General features: G+C 41.5%; 1 protein-coding gene across 1 annotated transcript in view; it reads left to right on the top strand.

Moving 5' to 3' along the window:
• The first annotated feature begins 3,212 nt into the window (after positions 1 to 3,212).
• The window catches only part of LIG3 (DNA ligase 3), a 39,732-nt gene continuing 36,944 nt past the window's right edge, over positions 3,213 to 6,000 (top strand). Inside the window, exon 1 of the mRNA XM_089668453.1 lies at positions 3,213 to 3,379. The gene's annotated coding sequence lies outside the window, so the exon portion shown is untranslated. The remainder of the gene's footprint in view (positions 3,380 to 6,000) is intronic.

The following is a 6,000-nucleotide window of genomic DNA, read 5'->3' as shown; positions in this document are numbered from 1 at the left end:
TCCCCTTTTGGGTGGAACTTCACTTTAACTGACATCGTTTGCAGTTCTAAGTTCATCCCATTTGTCTGCAGATGAATGAACAGAATGATTCAAAAGTACCAAAAAGTTACTTTGTATCTATGAATAATTAGTGGTCTGGAGTTGAGTTGTTTGTAAACACTGATTTAGACTGCTTTCTTGACAGCTGCCGACTTCTTATCTGAATATACAGTAATGCTGATGGGTTTTTTTGGGCGCATTAATGTTTTAATGAAGCTCAGTCCATCTTTCTCAAGACCTTCTTGAGAAAGATGGACTGAGCTTCATCGAAACATTGACAATAAAAACACTGCTGTTTTGATCTATCACCTCTACGAGACCCTTGAGTGCCTCTATACCGGTTTTGGATTTATATGCAGCAAAGTTTCTGTTATCCTTAAGACTCATACAAACAATAAGAAAATTGTACAAAAAATTGTGTACGCTGAGCGATCATGCGATAGTCTGATCATTAGTGCACAGCTTTTGAGAGCCGATCACGACAGTTCATGCGACAATACTGAAGGGATAAGCACGAAATATCTTCTTGTACGATACCAGATCGTACAATTTTAATTTAATCAGTACAGTAGTCATCTGAAAGTACAATACAAATACAATACAATACATGACATCAGTTCCGAAATTCTATTCTGTCGTACGAAAATTTCTGTAACTTCAATAACCTCTTTATTTTCAATATGGAGACTAGAATGCCAAAAAAGCCCCAAAAAAAACAAAACGGATGATCATTCATCTGATATTCTCATTGTGTGTACTAGACATTAAAGTCCCTTTCAGATTAGTGCTTTAGCGATTTTCACACAATTTTACGTGTCGCATAGGGCAGCCCATTCGCTTGTGTGTTTGAAGCTGTGGCGAGATCTGTCACCGGCTGTGTACCTCGGACATGGCCGATGACAGATCTGTTTACCGGCCCCATTGCCAGTACCATGTGACCTGCTGTGACCAATCACAGCAGGTCACATGACAGTTGTAAACACTGGATGGCTTCCTATCATGCCTTCCATTGTATACAAGTGTGTCTAGCTGTGAATGGTCACAGTGATCACCTGCACAGGCTGGACCAATCACTGCCCATCAGTGTCATGTGATTAGCTGTGGCCAATCACAACAAAAAAATCTGAATGACTCGATTTTATTCAGTTAAATTCTTGCTAATAGCAAAGGAATTATTTGCTATAAGCAATCAAATTGTGCGTAAAAAGAAAATACTGATCACTTCCCCAACATAGTACAATGTTACTATGGTAACATTATACTACTTCGGTCATAGTGTGATATAAAAAAAATCTTAAAAGAGAGAAAAAAATAAAATAAAAAAATAATAAACAAAAAAATATTTTTTTTTTCGTACTGTCACCAGTCAGTGTCCCTGATCACCACCACACCAGTTATATGATGACGCTGTATTGCACTGGTGACAGTATGTAAAAAAAAAATTATGACAAAAAAATTACAACTTCAAAAAACTCTCCATGCCTCTTATGAAATAAGTCGGACTGTCTACTTTGCAAAAAGGGGTCATTTGGGGGATATCTGTACTGTTCTGACATTTTTGTGCCCAAAAAAATTAGATTGGCTATCAGTACTTCAGGATTGATCAATTTTCAGATATATCCCATAGTTTGTGAACTCTATAACTTTCCTACAGACTAAATAATAAATACTGATTTGAGTTATTTTCACTAAAGACATGTAGCAGAATACATCTTGGCATAAATTTATGAAGAATTATTTATTTGCAAACTTTTATAACAGAAACAAAGAAAAACATTTCTTTTCAATATTTTAGGTCTTTTTTTGTTAATTTAGCAAAAAATAAAAACCCCAGTGGTGATTAAACACCACCAAAAGAAAGCTCTATTTGTGTGAAGAAAATTATAAAAATTAAGTTTGGGTACAGTGTTGTATGACCGCATAATTGTCATTCAAAATGTGATAGTGCTGAAACCTGAAAATTGGCCTGGGCAGGAAGGCGGTAAAAGTGCCCAGTAATGAAATGGTTAAAGGCACGGTTTGGTGTAATTGCTGCACGATCCTGTCATGCGGAAGAATTGCATCACATTTGGGGTGCCTTTGAAGGATAATGGCACCCAAATCGCATTGTGCTGCAAATGTCACAATTTCAAATTGCAGATGTGAATAGAGCCTTATCAGACATAAAATGTTTATTTGAAAAATAAACAAAAAAAAAAAAACCTAAAATGATATTTAAAAAAATACTCTGTCCCTAAAAGTTCAATATTCCCTTTTAGGCTAGGTTCACACCTATGCAGTTTGCGTTTGATCTGTTTCAGCAGTGCTTTTTGCAAAGCGCTTTTTTTATGCATTTTTGACGCTTTTTTTATGCATTTTGTGGGGTTTTTTTCAACTTGTTGCTGGGCAGATTAAAACGCAAAATGCATTAAAAAACGCATAAAAAAACGCACTACGTGCAAAGTCTATTAAACCAAAAACACAACGTTTAACCCTTTCATGCAGGCGCCTCCCGGCTCTTAAAGAGTTTTAGAAGCTGGGAGGTGGGGCAGGGTTTAGGGTCATGTGACCGCCGTGACACACTGTCACATGATCAGGAAAGGTCCGGATCGAAAGAGATCGGGACCTTTCCATGAGTACCGGACATGTGTACTGATAGCGCACGGGGCGCGCACTCTTGGCACATATGTCCTTTTTTAATAGAACACAAATGTGAAGCTGCTCGGCGTCTAGGCCCAGACACCGGGAGGCCGCACATTTGCGTTCGGCTGGCGTGAAGAGATTAATAAAGTCCCTGACCCTTTCCATAAACCACTCTGAGTGAAAACTCGGAGATGTGAACCTCTCCCATAGGAAAGCATGTTAAATGGACTGCTGTGTGTTTCTGTAAAATATGAAGCAAAAAGCATAAGTGTGAACATAGATTTAATGGGTAGCACTGTCAGAGCTTCCCCATATATTACATTAGGCTCCATTCACGTTCCAAGAACGTGTTTATTCGCGCTAACCATCAATGTTTTCAGCTCAGGGTGTAATGATCGATAATACCGATCGTTATGGTAAATAACGATCACTATACCTCGATCACCACAGAGGCGCTCTGTCCAGGGGACTGCCGTACGTGATGACGTAGTGGTTTATTTCTGTCCTCCGATTTTTTTCTCCCCACGCTGCTCCTTTAATGTTGACGTCAGTAATCCCTGCTGGCTTTTCCTGGGTTCCGAAAGCTATGGTCATCCTTTGGAATTAAAGGGGAGGTCACTGCTCTCCGAGGCCTTATAGGCCTCCTGTCATCCTCGGGCTTTCCTGAATGTCCTTGCACGGCAAAAGCGGCACACACGTGGCAGTGGCGCTTTACGAGGTAAGGTAGGCGGGATGTATAGTGGAGCACGGAGGGGAAGTTTGTATTCGTTCCGGTGTGTCCGCATTGTTTACATAGCACACGAGGAGCACAGCTGGGACTGGTGGTGTATAGGTCCTCTGTACTGTCACCTGTATAGTTTGTAGGAGCCATGGCTGCATTCTAGGACAGGCTTGGCTTCCTTCTGGTAACCCCAGTGTGTATACTACATGAGTGATCACTGATCAGACCCCAAACTAACTTCCCCACTACAAACCTCCAGGAATGATTAGAAACACATCTTTTTTCTTTGTTTTTGCTGTGTGTTTGTTTTATTGTTGTTCTGGCCTGCCCCTTGGCTCTGTTCTGTCCTAGGTGAGAGTGACGTGTCCTGCTCCTGGAGTCTCCTGGGATATCCCCATCCCATCTCTCAGGAGGCTGTAGGAACAGGACCATTCAGCAGCTGCAGGACCAATCTGGCAGTAAGTCATCAACAGTCAGCCAGTTCTTGATGGTGTAGGAAGGGAATTTGGTAGTGCAGGAACTGGAATGTGGCAGCCAATCACAGCAGGGTAACGCTGGATTGGCTGGGCAGGCAAGCAGGGGATTTTGTTTTTTTAAGATAGCCCTACAAAGAAAAAGAAAAGTGTGGGGGGGTGAAGTTCCTCTAATCGCCACCATACATGTTTCACCCTTCATTTCCAGGCCACTTTCAACTTTAACCACTTGCCTACAGGGCACTTTCATACCCTTCTTGCCCCAGTCAGTTTTCTGCTTTCAGCACTGTTGCACTTTGAATGACGATTGCACGTTCATGCAACACTGTGCACAAACCAATTTATTTTTTTTTAGACAGCTTTCTTTGTGGTATTTGATCAATTGCCTACTGGGCACTTATACCCCCTTCCAGTCTAGGCCAATTTTCAACGCTTTTGCACTTTAAATGACAATTGCGCAGTCATGCAACACTGTGGCCAAACCATTTTTTTTTTTTTTGAGACAGCGCTTTCTTTAGTGGTATTTAACCACTTGCCTACCGGGCACTTATACCCCTTTCCATTCCAGGCTAATTTTCAGTTTTCAGCGCTGTTGCACTTTGAATGGCAATTACACTGTCATGCAACACTGTACCCATATGACATTTTCAGCATTTTTTTCACACAAATAGAGCTTTCTTTTGGTAATGTTTAATTGCCACTGGGGGTTTTATTTTTTGCACTATAAAAAAAAAAATAAAATTTGAAAAAAAAAGGTTTACTTTGTTTCTATTATAAAATTTTGCAAACAGGTAATTTTTCTCCTTCACTGATGTGCGTTGATGAGGCGACACTGGGGGGCATTGATGAGGAGGCACTGATGCACTGATATGCAGCAATGATGGGCACTGATAGGCGGCACTACTGGGTGGCATTGATAATCGGTGCCCTGATTATCAGTTCAGATTTCCCCTGTTACATCTGCCAGTTATCAGCAGTACTTTCTTCACGATGTGACAGTGTGAAGAAAGTGCAGCCGATAACCGGCAACTGTATTTACATTGTGATCTGTGTCATTGGACATAGCTGACCACGTGGTAAAAGGCCACTGTGATTGGCCTTTTACATTATCACGTGATCAGCTGTGTCCATGGACGCCCTCCCAGAACTAGACAACCACGCTGTAGCCTTTTGTCGGCTATAGCATGGTTGGGAAGCAGTTAATCACCACTGGGTGTTTTATTGTTTGGTAAACAAACTAAAAAAAGACTGAAAATTTAAAAAAAAAGTTTTTTCTTAAAAAAAAAAAAGTTTATCTTATAAAATTTTGTAAATAAGTAATTTTTCTCCTTTGCTGATGAGGCCACACTGATAGGCGGCACTGACATTTGGCAATGATGGGTACTGATAGACTGCACTGATGAGGAGGCATGGATAGGCTGCACTGATGGGTAATGATGTGGCATTGATGGGCACTGATATGTGGCATTGATAGGCGGCAGTGATGAGCACTGAAAGGCTGCACTGATGATCGGGGCACTGATGAGCAGTGCCTTGATTATCAGCTAAAAAGACTAGGGTCTTTCCAGTCCATAGTTCCCTGGTTGATACCATTAAGCTGGAGTGGGATTATTCTGGTGGTCTTTAAAGGAGATTTCCTTTTGGGGAAGAGGGATCCCAGCCATGGAACAAAGTTCCAAAGTTGAATGCCTCCTTATCTAAAGTCTCTAAAAAGACAGACCTAACATTTGAAGATAAGGGGGCTCTAAAGGATCCTATGGATAAGAGAGGAGAAAACTTGCTATGGAGGGCCTGGAATTCTACCTCTATCAGTTTTAAGCCGGCTTTATCGACCACCTGTGTCGCCAGAAATCTGGAATGCCGGCTTACCCAGTTAGACTCATCTGTCGGCAGGGACTTCCAAGCAGCAAATACCAAACTCCTTTCCTTTGCTGTTTAGAGCGGTAGGTTTCCTCACGGATGCCTAGGCCAAATCAGTTAAACTAGCCGTGAGAATGTCTACCCTGGTGAATTCAGCTAGAAGGGCATTAAGACCTGGACAGGGGACTCTGCGTTCTAGCTACGCCTTTGTGCCTTACCCTTTATAGGCGATAACCTTTTCGGTCCAGGTCTCCAGGAGGCTTTGGAGCGTACACCCAATAAAAA

This window comes from Staurois parvus, unplaced genomic scaffold (genome assembly GCF_062004578.1).
Source record: "Staurois parvus isolate SC_StPar_1 unplaced genomic scaffold, SC_StPar_1.0 ptg000058l, whole genome shotgun sequence".
NCBI lineage: Eukaryota > Metazoa > Chordata > Amphibia > Anura > Ranidae > Staurois > Staurois parvus.
The sequence above is the reverse complement of the archived record's forward strand: the minus strand, read 5'-3'. Positions and strand labels throughout refer to the sequence as shown.